Below are 14724 nucleotides of genomic sequence, written 5' to 3'. Positions count from 1 at the left end.
CCCTAGTGAGTACTATGTTGTTGCTTCTAATCCATTTCTGAGTTTTTCTAATACAAGGCCATATGGGATCTCTGTCTCTTTTACATTCGTCATGCTTGATTTTCAATGCGACTTCCCATCTAAACATTTCTTTCTTAGTTTCGCTGAGGCCCTCTAATGCTTGCTCGATATCTGGTATGAGTCTGTCCTGTTTGATTACCGGTATTGGGGCGTATTTAGGCCCGTATTTACTTGCTTCCTTTACGAATGTAGGCAAATCGATGTTGTCCCAGCATATAATCCTCGGGGTGATCGATTCTTTAAATCGATCTTTTTGATGTTTTACGATCCAGATCATTTTGTTCCTGTATCTCTTCTTACATCTTTCTGTCACTTGTGCGGCCAACGTTATTACTCGTGCGTTAACTTCTGTTAAGATCTTAGGGTCGTAGTCATATAGTTCATTCTCTAGCTCTATTAGTTCGTTCTGCAGGACAAACTTTCTCCGTCTAACATTGCGGATCGCCTTACGTAGACAGATTGTTCTAAGTTTAGGAATAAGCGACGCGCATCCATGCGGTAAACGTACCCTCCAGATTGACATGGGAAATAGGTTATGAACTCTGCATTCCGTCAAAAATTCTAGCTTCGTATTATTTCTGCAGATCTTTAGTACTAAGGTTCTATATTTTTTGGCCGGCGAAGCCGAATTGCAATTCTTCGGCTTCGCCGAGATTGCGCCGAGATTGCTTCGTCGCGTTGCGTTTATTTTTCTTATTACTCTTGATACGTTTATTAGTCTTTATTACTATTACTTTGTGTCCACTGGGCGAAAGGAGTAAAATAAAATGCAAGTAGTAAGAAATGTTAAAGGAATGGTGTCAGGAAAGAATTTTAGACCATATTCCGTTGGCTTCTTACCTAGATATCTCGTAGATGTGATAGGATTTGAATTTGGTTTTGTATGAAACAGCTTTTATTTCTAATTTTATATCTTTAATTTCTAATTAATTTCAATTAATTTCTAATTAAATTCTAATTTATTTCTTAAATCTATTTCTATATTTGGAATCGTAAAAAGAAAATGCACTCTTTTGTTGCTTCTTTTAACCATTGAAAAAATTTTAACTGATGAAATAAAGTCTTTCTGAATAAAACGACTTAGAGTGACATGGTTTGAGAGGTAACAGTTTTTAATGTAGAGAAGCTGTTTTTCAAGACTCCTATTTCTCCCAAATAGCAAAAAAAATTTAACCAACTAACTTTTATTGATGAATCACGTTTACTATTTATGTTTATTTATATATTTGATATTATATAAATAGTTTTCTAGGGGTTTTATAATTAAACTTTTATTGTACAGGATTTAGATGGACTATTAGCTGTAGGGATACGGCCTTTATTTCATTAGCCCTACGAACAGTTATTTTAAAAATATAACTGTTAATAGGTATGTAATCATTAATATATTAGTTTGTGTTTTATTTATTTAGTATATATTATTAATATAAGTTTAATGGAATTTACCATTATTATGTGGATCGTATCCGATTTTTTTATTAATCGAATTTAGTTATTGCTAGCGATGGGAGATGGCGCTGCATACTTTCTTGTCAAGCGCTAACTTTACTTGTTTTTTCCTCTCTTTCTTCTGTAAAACAAAGTTAATCTTATTGTTAAAAAATTTCTCTTGAAATTTCTATTGAATCTATAAACTGCTGCATCAAACACGTTAAAATATAATTGAGATTGGGTTTGAAAATGTATTTTACACATATTTTACAAATACGTGTGCCAGGCTGTGAACGGCTCACGTATTTGTAAAATCTAAGTGACTCGTACAACATGGAATTCATATAAAACGGAAAAATCAACAGTGTTATAGGGGGTCGACTGTAAATATTAAGAAATTTGTCCAAAAATTAATCTAATTATATGTAAACTTACAGCGATAGAAACTTCGTCGACATCGAAATATTAAGAAATTTGTCCAAAAAATAATCTAATTATATGTAAACTTACAGCGATAGAAACTTCGTCGACATCGAAATCTTCCGAAATTACGTCAATTGTGGTGTCTCCTGTTATGTTCACTGTTGTTTCAGTTTGTTTCACTTGCTCCACGTTTTCTGAGGTATTGAAAGATGCAAAATTATTCGCATCAGAATCATTTGTACACGAAATTTCGGGTTCTGATTCCAGTTCTAAAGTATAACAATGACACGGAAAAAGAATAATCACTAAATTTTATTTCTGAGCAATACAAAATGTTAAAAACAAATAAATTTATTTTATAGATATAATAATGATAAAAACCTACTTCCATCTCTAGCAGGAGATTTAATATTAATGACAGTAGTTAAATTCCTATCCTGACATTTACATTAGAGCTATAAATTTTGTATTTGTGTTCGTGCATGTGTAAAACAGTGCTGGATGTAAGGGGAAAAAACTGAAAATATAAATATAAACAAAATGTCATAACCCAATTATAATTGATTAAAGCCAAGGATCTTTGTCGAAATTATTGGGCTACACTCTAACCCAATAACTTCAGCAAAAAATCATTTGGCTCCGATAATCGAATTTATAAACAAGGGTTTCATTAGTGCTATCAAATTTAACATATACATACAGTAAATAAAAATATTTATGTGGAAAAAAACAAAGTTATAATTATACATAAATACAGTTTATATATTTAATGACATTCAAAATTATTAGCTTTTTCATTGTTANCCAAAAATTAATCTAATTATATGTAAACTTACAGCGATAGAAACTTCGTCGACATCGAAATATTAAGAAATTTGTCCAAAAAATAATCTAATTATATGTAAACTTACAGCGATAGAAACTTCGTCGACATCGAAATCTTCCGAAATTACGTCAATTGTGGTGTCTCCTGTTATGTTCACTGTTGTTTCAGTTTGTTTCACTTGCTCCACGTTTTCTGAGGTATTGAAAGATGCAAAATTATTCGCATCAGAATCATTTGTACACGAAATTTCGGGTTCTGATTCCAGTTCTAAAGTATAACAATGACACGGAAAAAGAATAATCACTAAATTTTATTTCTGAGCAATACAAAATGTTAAAAACAAATAAATTTATTTTATATTAAATACTTGTACACAAAACGCTTTCATTTTATATTGAATTTTATTATAAATGTTTAATAAATTTAATTTGTTTCCAAATTTCTTAAAATTTTATTATTATATTTCATGAATAAACATTATGATTAGCCAGAGTTGTGGACACCCCACACAGAAGTTACGTGGTTGAAGGTCCACATATCTGGCTGTGTTTGATGAATCACGTTTACTATTTATGTTTATTTATATATTTGATATTATATAAATAGTTTTCTAGGGGTTTTATAATTAAACTTTTATTGTACAGGATTTAGATGGACTATTAGCTGTAGGGATACGGCCTTTATTTCATTAGCCCTACGAACAGTTATTTTAAAAATATAACTGTTAATAGGTATGTAATCATTAATATATTTGTTTGTGTTTTATGTATTTAGTATATATTATTAATATAAGTTTAATGGAATTTACCATTATTATGTGGATGCGTAGAAATTGATAAATCTTCAGAAGTTCCTAATGAGGAATGCATGTCCGGTTTTTTATTAGTTATTGTATCCGGAACAAAAACTTCATGTTCGGACACTTTTTTTTGCGCCTCACATTCCGACTCCGAATTACTTTGCAACATATTTGGTTGCATCGAATGTAGCGACGTTTCGGCTACAGGATACTCCGATTCATTTGTTCTTATTTGAAACGGACGAAGTTCATTTTCGTCCATATCTGCCAGTGGCCAAAATTCTGATGTATTTGTGGCCACATCATATTGCGGCACTTCTTGAAAAGGTTCATTTTAAACCACTTCCTCCTGTGACCAATAATTTGATGTTTGAAATCCTTGTAATGGCGGTTTGTATAAACCGTCTTGACTTGAATATCCATAAGCAAGCGAATTAGAGACTTGCTGATATGGAATAAATGGTGAATATAGTCCATATTCTTCTTGTGGTATGAAATACTAAAGTATAAAACAAAATTGATTAATTATAAAAATATCAAGTATTGATATTATTTTTAATTTCTAATTTAAGCAATCTTAACATCACTTGTATGATTTATTTTCTTTATTGTATGAATAATATTTACTGTATTTTAAGTAAGATAACATTGTAATTTTTCACTTACTTGATAATCATAAGTAACATAAAAACCATCTTCGTACCAGAAAATAGTTTCAACGCAATAACAATCAACATCTGTAAATAATAATTTCATAGTTATTACATGTAATTAATGGCAGTCGGTCATTTTCTCTTCTCAATTAACTCATTTAAACAAGAAAGTGCAGAATTGATCAGTATCATAGTTTACATTACAATATTTTTATTTATTTTCTAAATAAATAAAAACATTTAACGCGATGCTTAATATATGTATAAGAAGAAGTGGTAAACTTACTTATAAAACTCATTTTAAACAAAATAATAAGCAACAAATTCAATCGCATCGAATAACTTCGACAAAAAAACTCGCTTTGACAATCGCCAAAACTATAATATTATTAATTATTGTTAACGCAACAATAGACGAAATAGGTATTTTTGCGCGGCGCGTCCGACGCGAGTCACGCGCGCGATAATCAGTTAATTGAAAATTACATTATAAGCAGCGGCGGCCTTATCCATTGCGAGGCTCTGGGCGGCAGATCTTTGCGAGGCCCTTGTTCTTTGTGCAAAGTATGTGAACTGAAATAGTAGGCACTTATTAATATTAATATATACTGTACTATAAATTAAATTTATTTTATTGTTATAACTAATAGCCAAGGATAAAATATGAAGTTTTAAATATCAACTTTTTTCTACTTGGTTGTTGCGCGAGGCCCCTCCAAGAGCGAGGCACCGGGTGATTGCCCTTCTCGCCACCCCCTAAGGCCGCCACTGATTATAAGAATCCTAATATAAACGTATAGAAGAATTACCTCTATTTCGTATTACTATTTGCAAGTGATTTATTTAATTATTCGTTCGTAAAAAAAAAAAAAAAAAAAAAAAAAAAAAANTTCGTCGCGTTGCGTTTATTTTTCTTATTACTCTTGATACGTTTATTAGTCTTTATTACTATTACTTTGTGTCCACTGGGCGAAAGGAGTAAAATAAAATGCAAGTAGTAAGAAATGTTAAAGGAATGGTGTCAGGAAAGAATTTTAGACCATATTCCGTTGGCTTCTTACCTAGATATCTCGTAGATGTGATAGGATTTGAATTTGGTTTTGTATGAAACAGCTTTTATTTCTAATTTTATATCTTTAATTTCTAATTAATTTCAATTAATTTCTAATTAAATTCTAATTTATTTCTTAAATCTATTTCTATATTTGGAATCGTAAAAAGAAAATGCACTCTTTTGTTGCTTCTTTTAACCATTGAAAAAATTTTAACTGATGAAATAAAGTCTTTCTGAATAAAACGACTTAGAGTGACATGGTTTGAGAGGTAACAGTTTTTAATGTAGAGAAGCTGTTTTTCAAGACTCCTATTTCTCCCAAATAGCAAAAAAAATTTAACCAACTAACTTTTAAAAGATGTTTGTTTGTTTATTAATTTTTACTATTATCATTTGTTTATTTAATATAAAATTTAATAATTATAGTCGCTTTATGTTTTGTTCTAAAAATAGATTAAATTAATGTGTCAAAAAACTACGAAACGTCTCGGAGAACAAAAGTATCGTGTTGTCCCGACTATTAACCGGGTATAAACGCCATGTAGCTGGCCAGTTTTGGCGAGGCGCGAACCCACGACTGTATTCGGAACAAAATTGGTTGACAGAATCTTCTCAATTTTAAAACAAGAATTTATAATTTCAATTATAGGCTTTCTTGTGTGGCATCTGTAGCAGTGGCTCTGGTGGCTAGTCAGCAAAACTTTCTGCCCAATAGATTTCGAAGTTAACATTGTGCCCACAAATAGTGGCGCACTAAGGATTAAATCTTGAGGGAGCCGAATTAAACGGAAAAAACATTTTAATGCCAATTCACTAAAATTTCCACCTTACGTGACCGTTAATTCAAAAGTTGTATAGAAATAGAAATCACGACACAGTATAAATGTAAAGAAATATTAATTAGAAAACGATTTTTGGAAAATATTTTTGTATTTCTTCTCTTTTTATTTGAAGGGTGTCAAGTACAGTACCTTTGCCTCCCTGTGAGTGCACTACTGAAATATAGTATTTATGATGTTCCAAATGTTCTTGAAGAATTGTTGTGTCTACTTAATTTTTTAATGCTGCAAATTATATATACAGTTTAATGACACAGAAGTTTTTAAAGATGTCTTCCCTTGATTCGAAAATAAATATCTTATATTACACTACATATAACTATTGCTTTATTTCGTTTATATTTGCATTTTTAAGTAATATCTAATTACATTTAGAGAAATGACCCCGCTTAATGACCACATTTACAACTGATATAAATTTTCTATTATGTCTGTACGAAATGCTGCAATTAAATGTTATTTTTATCGCCATATCATAGAAATATCATGTAATTAACCCGTCAAAAACAATGTGAACTAAGTATTTTACATATTCAACATTGATTTTCAGCAATTAAACTTTTAGTAGCTATATACATTGATTATTTATTTTCATACGTTTTACTGAGGTAAATATTTTTTAAATTATTTCTTTCAAATATACTCTTCCTTTTTAATTATTTTAATTAATTATTCATTTATACTACATATTTTCTATATCATCTCTATATCGCCGCAATTACAATACGAAGGATCGTATTTCAGAATTAAACATATACAGTAGACCTCCTATAACACTGTACATAATTCCGTGTTATATGAATTTCATGTTGTACGGGTCACTTAGAGTAAAATCTAAGTGACTCGTAATCATGGAATTCATATAACACGGAATTATCTACACTGTTGTAGGGGTAGTGTACTGTATTCAATTTGAACTCCAAGCGTGCCTGAGTTGATCGTGCTACATTGCTGCTTGACCCGAACAGGTAGCTCACCTGTTTCAAGACTGCAAGAAGTGGAGTGAACCGAACGCATTGGCCAGCTCCACTACGTATTTCACATTAAACTAAACTTGCCCGATTTTGGAAACAATCGTCTATATTGGACAATGGAACCAATTGATTTAATTGGTAAAATAAAATACACACAGCGGGATGATCTAAGGCAGCGAGAGCAGTACAATTAAGAAGTAAATTCAACAGACAAGAATATATCAGATAATTTCGGACATTTTTCATCACCTTCAGTTTATAATATATTTGGCGTTGCTGCTTGCATCTTATTTACAGTAAAGTAATTTACATCATCTCTATAATATAACTTGATAAATCAAAAATAAAAATAAGTAAATAAAATGTTCACACAGAATTCGAAAATAACGTTTATTAATTTAATCAATTTAAATACATTAACTTAAATATCATGGCATGAGAGGTACGAGCGAAAGTTTCAAAGTTGGATCAACACTTGCAGACGTGTCAAATTAATTAAGCGATCACATTAAGAATTTAGGGGAAAGATCCTTTAAAAGGTCAGAAATTCAAGGAGAAAGAATGGTCGTTTGCCCCTAGCTCAGTCTGTTTATCCTCTGTGTCGATCTCCCGTTGTCTCGGACTTAATTTTCGTTCGGCCGTATTATAAAAATTTTTTGGTATTTTTAATATTAACTTTATCCAGTTTGATGTTGCATTAATAGGCGAAACCCGCGGCGACCGAGGAATCTTTCCGCAAAGCGAAATCCTAAGAATTTGATTTATTTCATGCCATGGTCGAAAATGGACGAAAAAGATATTTCTTCGAACAAATTTCGGAGATGGTCAAGCCTCGAGACGTAGAATTTAAAAAGATCGTCTATTACCTATCTACGGTCGACATTCTGCACAATGTAAATGCAGAAAATAATTTATTTATCAAATTTAAAAAAGAAAAATAATTATAAATTAAGGCTTACGGTAAAGAACTCTGCTTCTATTTATAGTATTTTAGATGCCGGTTTTTGCGTTTTTGATTGCGTTTTAATAGGGTACGTCAAGAGAATGTACACTAAGAAGAAATTTTACTACTATTTTGCACAACATACCTCTGCGAGAGCGGATTTTCGGCCATGACAAACATGAAAACTAAACATCGTCACCGACTTCAACTCGAAGATGGTTTGAGACTGAAGCTGACCAAAAACCAACCAAATTTTACAAAGTTGTGCAAAAAAAATTGTGCACATTTGTCACATTAAAATTAAAATAACCTTATGTTATTTTCATTATTATTAGAATTGTATGTTAAAAATAATAAACGTAAAAAAAAAAAATTATTCTATTTATCACTAGCTGCCTACCCACAGCTTCGCCCGCATTATATCGAATTTTCTTGTGGGAGTAAGGTATTTTCTCGCANAAGTAACAAGAAAAAAAAATTGAACTAGGTCCAACTATATTGGAATTGTACCGACACACCACTATCCACAGATCCTGTCCCACTACTGCACGACGCGGGAGCTTATCCGCTCGAGATAGTGAATCCTGAGGGTTCTCTTCTAGTCCTCAAGCCGTCCACTAGTTCTGGCTTCCCATGGCAGGATTACAGGAACACGCCACTGCTCCCGGCCGACAGTATCGCTTGGAAACTTCTATAAGTACCTATCTTTCACTTTTTTCTTTCTCCCCTTCCGTTTTCTACTTGAAAATTAATTTATTTAATTTTCTGGGACGTATGGATCGACGGTGCTTCTTATTTTCTCGTATCCGATTTTTTTATTAATCGAATTTAGTTATTGCNACTTCTATAAGTACCTATCTTTCACTTTTTTCTTTCTCCCCTTCCGTTTTCTACTTGAAAATTATTTTATTTAATTTTCTTGAACGTATGGATCGACGGTGCTTCTTATTTTCTCGTATCCGATTTTTTTATTAATCGAATTTAGTTATTGCTAGCGATGGGAGATGGCGCTGCATACTTTCTTGTCAAGCAAGGTCTATATAAGAAGGTCGGGACACGATCTCGCGATTCTACGCGGCAGCGGCTATTTTGAAACTCATCGATAGACTATACTCCACACGTAGTTCCCGCGTGAGTCGACTATTATTACGTATATAAGTACTCAAACCTTTAAACACTGGGTTATTGCGTGGCACGAAATTGTAAAAGTAAATCTACAGACGTTCGATCGTTTAGATTTCCCGCAAATAAGCGGAGGAAAGCAAAATGTAGCGTAGACATCGACGGATGGTTCACGATGCAGTTCAAAAAAGTTTATATGTGTAAAGTTTGTAACGAGTGCTTTAAACGAGTGAATACTGTTCGTAATAAAAACAGATTTTATTTGAATAACAAAATGTTTTTTCTGGAGAGTAAAAAATGTAAGGATCGGATGCTTTAAAATGTTTGTGTTACTACAGTACATTCATTTTCAAAATACTAGTAAAAATAATTTAGCCGAATTGTGCATTTGATACATTTTTCTGGTATGGATTTAAAGCGTAATAATTTAATATTTTTCTTGCATTTAAATATATCAAATATAATGCAAAATACTTAATATTTTTACGTAGTTTTTGTAGTAAACTTTAAATTTTGTTATTAATGCGGAACATGTAAAAAAAATAATGCACAAACAACATTAAATTGATATTTTTTGTTTTATTTAAAGTAAAATTGACTACAGTCGATCTCCCTATAACACTGTTGATTTTTCCGTTTTATATGAATTCCATATTGTACAAGTCACTTATATTTTACAAATACGTGAGCCATTCACAGCCCGGCACACGTATTTGAAAAATCTATGTGACTCGTACACATAGATCAAAACAGATTGAACATAGATCAAAACAGATTGAACATTGAGATAGATCAACATAGATTGAAAACAAAAAAATCAACAGTGTTATAGGGGGTCGACTGTATTTAATTGTAAAAAAGAAAATTTTAGCGTTATTGTGTTATGGCAACTAATATTTGTATTTTGTTCGAATACGTTGTATTCTATTCGAGTATTATTTGTCGATTTATTGTCGAATAATTTAATTTAAAATTTTATTTTTAGAATTTTTTGAAAGCTATTTATAAATTAAAAATATATTTACGCATCTATTACTTATTATAAAATGAGCATTACGTTGACGACGNAAAAAATTAATATCTTTTAAAGTTTTGTATTTATGTTTTATGTTTATTTATGTTTATTAGCAAATAAATCACCAAAAAATTTTGAAATTAATTTATTCAATTAAAGAAATTTAATCATGGTGTCAATGGTAACATCTCATAGCTAATAAACTTTATGACTCGATTTAGATAATTATTCTCGCTTTAATTTACGCAATGATTTCTCTTTGGTGCTGAAAATAATAAAAATAACATTTGAAAAAATTATATAAATGATTCTTATATAGAATTTACGCTAATTTTAACTGACCTTATTGTGAGTTTTCGTAAATTCTTTTGACAAAATTCGCCGATTTCGATCAAACTTGATGTCAAATGTTGGGCAAAACTTTGCAAATCTGTTTTTTCGAATGTATTAAATGATGTCAGAGTGAATATTATTTGATGTTCTTGAAGATTAAAACAGCAACTATAGCCGTCCCTCGTCATAGGTCCATATCCCACGATTATATTATATTTGGAATTAATCTAAATATAACGAAATTTTAACTAAAAAAATCAGCAAATCGCGACTTTTAACATAAATTTACATGCTTAATGCAGAGGTGTCTCCTATATATATTTTTTTAATCTCTTTCTCATTGTAGGTACAAAAAAAGAACCTTTCTAGCATGCGCTTTATGGATTTTACCACGCACACAAGGTGGGCAGTGAGGGACAGAACCTAACATATCCCGAAGAACCACCCACAAAAAACTCTTGGGATTTTTAGACCTGTCAGAATCCGATCCCAGATTCCACAGAGTGGCAGGCTGTCGCCTTAACCAATCGGCCATTCAAACACGATATTATGGTTAGAAATTGTAAATTTTTTAATGAAATCTTATTGAAAAGTTAAGTTATTATATTCATATTTTGGCAAAGAATTTAAATTTTTTGTTTATTCTTTAAATTGTGAAGTGTTAAATTCGGTTCCATTAAAAAAATACTATATTATAAGATCTTTAGCAGAAGAAAGTGTGATTTTAATTTGTTTTCAACTCGAATATTTTACAAACTTTAGAAAATAAACACTAAGTATAGTGTAATTTTTTTTCATCAAATTTTGCTAATCTAGCACGAAACAGACCTACAAAAATCTTCCAAAGATACCGTTTATAATTATTTACCTGCTTTATTTGCAGACAAAAGTTTAGATATTCTTGATACGATTTATCTCTAAATAGTGCTGGATCATACTGTCTTTTGTTGTGAGAAAATTCTTTCAAGCATAGAAGATGATTATCAGGACCTTCTCCATTAATGGTCTTTACATATACATAAAAATATATATACATTTTTAACTAGACTGTTAATATATCTTATGAACAGATATTTTACTTACTTAAATATACATTTGAATTTGTTTCTCAATGACTTTAAACATATACAGTAGACCCCTCTTTAACAGTGTAGATAATTCCGTGTTATATGAATTCCATGTTGTGCGGGTCACTTAGAGTAAAATCTAAGTGACTCGTACAACATGAAATTCATATAACACGGAATTATCTAAAGTGTTATAGGGAGTCTACTGTATTCAATTTGAACTCCAAGCGTGTCTGAGTTGATCGTGCTACAGTGCTGATTGACCCAAACAGGTAACTCACCTGTTCCAAGACTCTGCAAGAAGTGAACTGAACCCAGCAGCGTAGCGTAGTGGGGGCGGCAGGGGCGGCCCGCCCCGGGCGGCACTTTTTAGGGGGCGGCAAAATTACGTTTTAGGGGCGGCAAAATTTCACAATAAATAATAATAACATCTTGTAAGCATTTGAACCATTATATTTCATATTTTCGTTCACCTACGACTCGGACTGATTGAAATGAGCACGGAATTGTGTTACCATCCATCCGGATAGTCCGGGAATCAACTCGTCGTCCGGGGATATCGTGCGCAACTTGTTGACTTCTTTTTCTGCTTGTAAAATTTATTCGTATATATATACACCTCCAATATCTAATACAGCTAGGTCACTTGCGTTACTCCTATCGAAGTCTCCCTAGTCGCTAACTGTAACTGATTTAGAACCAGCATGCACTGCACATTATTCTTCAAATTGCAAAATGATATAGGCTACGCATGCGTCAGAAACTTCTATTCGAACAAACTTCACCTGCCGTCCGGGTCAGCGATTTTAATAAGGTGGCAACACTAGCACGGAATTTTTCATTACTTATTTTGTGACGAAACTGAATTTTAGTCTTTTAAATTGAGATACCTAAACAAGAGGGGCAAAATTTTCCTCCGCCCCGGGCGGCTGACACCCACGCTACGCCACTGAGTGAACCGGATTGCATTGGCCAGCTCCACTACGTATTTTACATAAAACTAACTGGCCCGATTTTGGAAATAATCGTCTACATTGTTCAATGGAAACAATTGATTTAATTGGTAAAATAAATTACACACAGAGTGATGATCTAAGGCTGCGAGAACAGTACAATTGAGAATTGACAGTGCAGCATGCGACCGTAAATTCAACAGACAAGAATATTGTCTTTTATAAGATTTTTTTTTGTTTAATTCTAAAAAATGGTTCAACTGTATGATCTCTCTAGTATTAATATCTATAGTATACATTAAATTATTCTTTATAAAATAATCGTCCTTTACTCTTATTCTATTATTATCTGAATTTCCAAACTTAATCATATTTAGTGTTTTAATCTAATTCTTGATCTTAAGCATAAGTCCGATGTTATAATTATTTTTTTTCATTTCATCTACCATTTTCGGTCTCACTGACCAGAATTTTTTCAGGATTAAATTTCTAGCTTTTATCGTTTCCATCATAACTTTTATTGTTCGATTATTATTAATATTTTTTAATTGTACAAGTCTCTCAATTTCTATATTATTAAGATCTAGCTGTTCGTTAATATATTTTTTAATTTCTTCTATGAAATTTAACGTTTTAAATGGGTAATTGAAAATGACTATATTTTTTCTAGTAGTCTCGTTTAACATTTTATCAATTTAAAATTCGAACATACCTTTTAAGTTATTATTAGTATTGACCCTTTCTTCTAATATGTGAATCTTTTGACCAATTTTTCCCATCTCTTCTTTCACCTTAAAGTTATCTTCTTTCATAGTGTTGATTTCTGATTTTATTGTTTGAATTTCCAAATTTAAAAGAGCAAACTTCTCTTGAATTAGATTGTAAATCGATTTTAGTGTATAATTGGAATCGTCGCCACGTTGTATTTTTGGCTCAATTTCTGGCTCGAAAAAATGTCTAATCGTCGAACTTCTCTTGGATCCATAAGTATCTCTCACATCTTCATCCGATAGATATTCTTATTTTTTTCTTCTTCCATTATTTCCACGAGTTGGTTATTTTCCNTTTCTTCTAATATGTGAATCTTTTGACCAATTTTTCCCATCTCTTCTTTCACCTTAAAGTTATCTTCTTTCATAGTGTTGATTTCTGATTTTATTGTTTGAATTTCCAAATTTAAAAGAGCAAACTTCTCTTGAATTAGATTGTAAATCGATTTTAGTGTATAATTGGAATCGTCGCCACGTTGTATTTTTGGCTCAATTTCTGGCTCGAAAAAATGTCTAATCGTCGAACTTCTCTTGGATCCATAAGTATCTCTCACATCTTCATCCGATAGATATTCTTATTTTTTTCTTCTTCCATTATTTCCACGAGTTGGTTATTTTCCTTCACATCCTTGTTAATTTCCTTACGAGGTCTTTCTCGCCTTTTCTTTGCATAGCTGCTTGGTTTGACTGAAGAGGAGAACGAGGGAAAGGTTCGGGATTTAATTCGATTCCCGCAATCAGTAATAAAGTCCTTATTACTTTTACAGTTAATAATAATTCAAGACTTTTCAACTTGATTTGATACTTGTTCTTATTGCTTAATTCTTCCTTTATGAACTCATTCAAACCATTTTCGTTTACTTGATATACATTACTAATGAGAAGATTGCTCTTCTTCAATTAATGTGTATAAATAAATTACATTTTATGATGCTATATAAATAAAATAAAATTTATTATTTTTAATATTTATTCACCATTTAAAACTCTAACAGTATTATAAAGCGGCATTTATTAATTTTTTTCAACAAGCTAATTTAATAATTCATTCGAAACTTTCATTCAAAACATTAAATTTATTAAATACCTTTTTTTTACATTATAACATTACATATTTATTATTTAGTTAAAAATTCATTAAGAAACTTTACAAAATATATTGAAAACAATAAATAAACAGTAAATAAACTTTTATTTTTAATACAAATTACAATAGATGAATACATTGATAAATTAATAAATAACAAATTTTTTTTAAATACAAATTAACAATAACTTATTTAGTGAATAAATACAAATTATGATAAATTAACAGTGAAAAAATACAAATTATGATAAATTAACAGTGAATAAATACAAATTACAATAAATTAATACATTAATAAATTACAAATAATTTTTAAATGCAAATTAACAACAAACAGTAAATAAATATTTTTTTTAGAAAAACAAACGACTAATA

The 14724-nt window shown here is 30.9% G+C and overlaps 2 long non-coding RNA genes across 2 annotated transcripts; both read right to left on the bottom strand.

Annotated features, from left to right (window-relative positions):
* Positions 1 to 2876: 2876 nt before the first annotated feature.
* LOC111632733 lies at positions 2877 to 4553 on the bottom strand. Its single transcript, XR_002757915.1, has 4 exons — positions 4479 to 4553; positions 4206 to 4276; positions 3549 to 4038; positions 2877 to 3007 (listed from the first exon to the last, which is right to left on the bottom strand). It is a non-coding gene; the product is annotated as an uncharacterized LOC111632733 (long non-coding RNA).
* A 5717-nt stretch (positions 4554 to 10270) lies between these two features.
* On the bottom strand, positions 10271 to 11478 carry LOC111632745. Its single transcript, XR_002757921.1, has 3 exons — positions 11341 to 11478; positions 10482 to 10699; positions 10271 to 10404 (listed from the first exon to the last, which is right to left on the bottom strand). It is a non-coding gene; the product is annotated as an uncharacterized LOC111632745 (long non-coding RNA).
* Positions 11479 to 14724: the final 3246 nt, after the last annotated feature.

This window comes from Centruroides sculpturatus, unplaced genomic scaffold (assembly GCF_000671375.1).
Source record: "Centruroides sculpturatus isolate CEXI.00-Female unplaced genomic scaffold, Cexi_2.0 scaffold239, whole genome shotgun sequence".
NCBI classification, from domain to species: domain Eukaryota; kingdom Metazoa; phylum Arthropoda; class Arachnida; order Scorpiones; family Buthidae; genus Centruroides; species Centruroides sculpturatus.
Note: the sequence above shows the minus strand (reverse complement) of the source record. Positions and strands in the feature narration are given on the sequence as shown.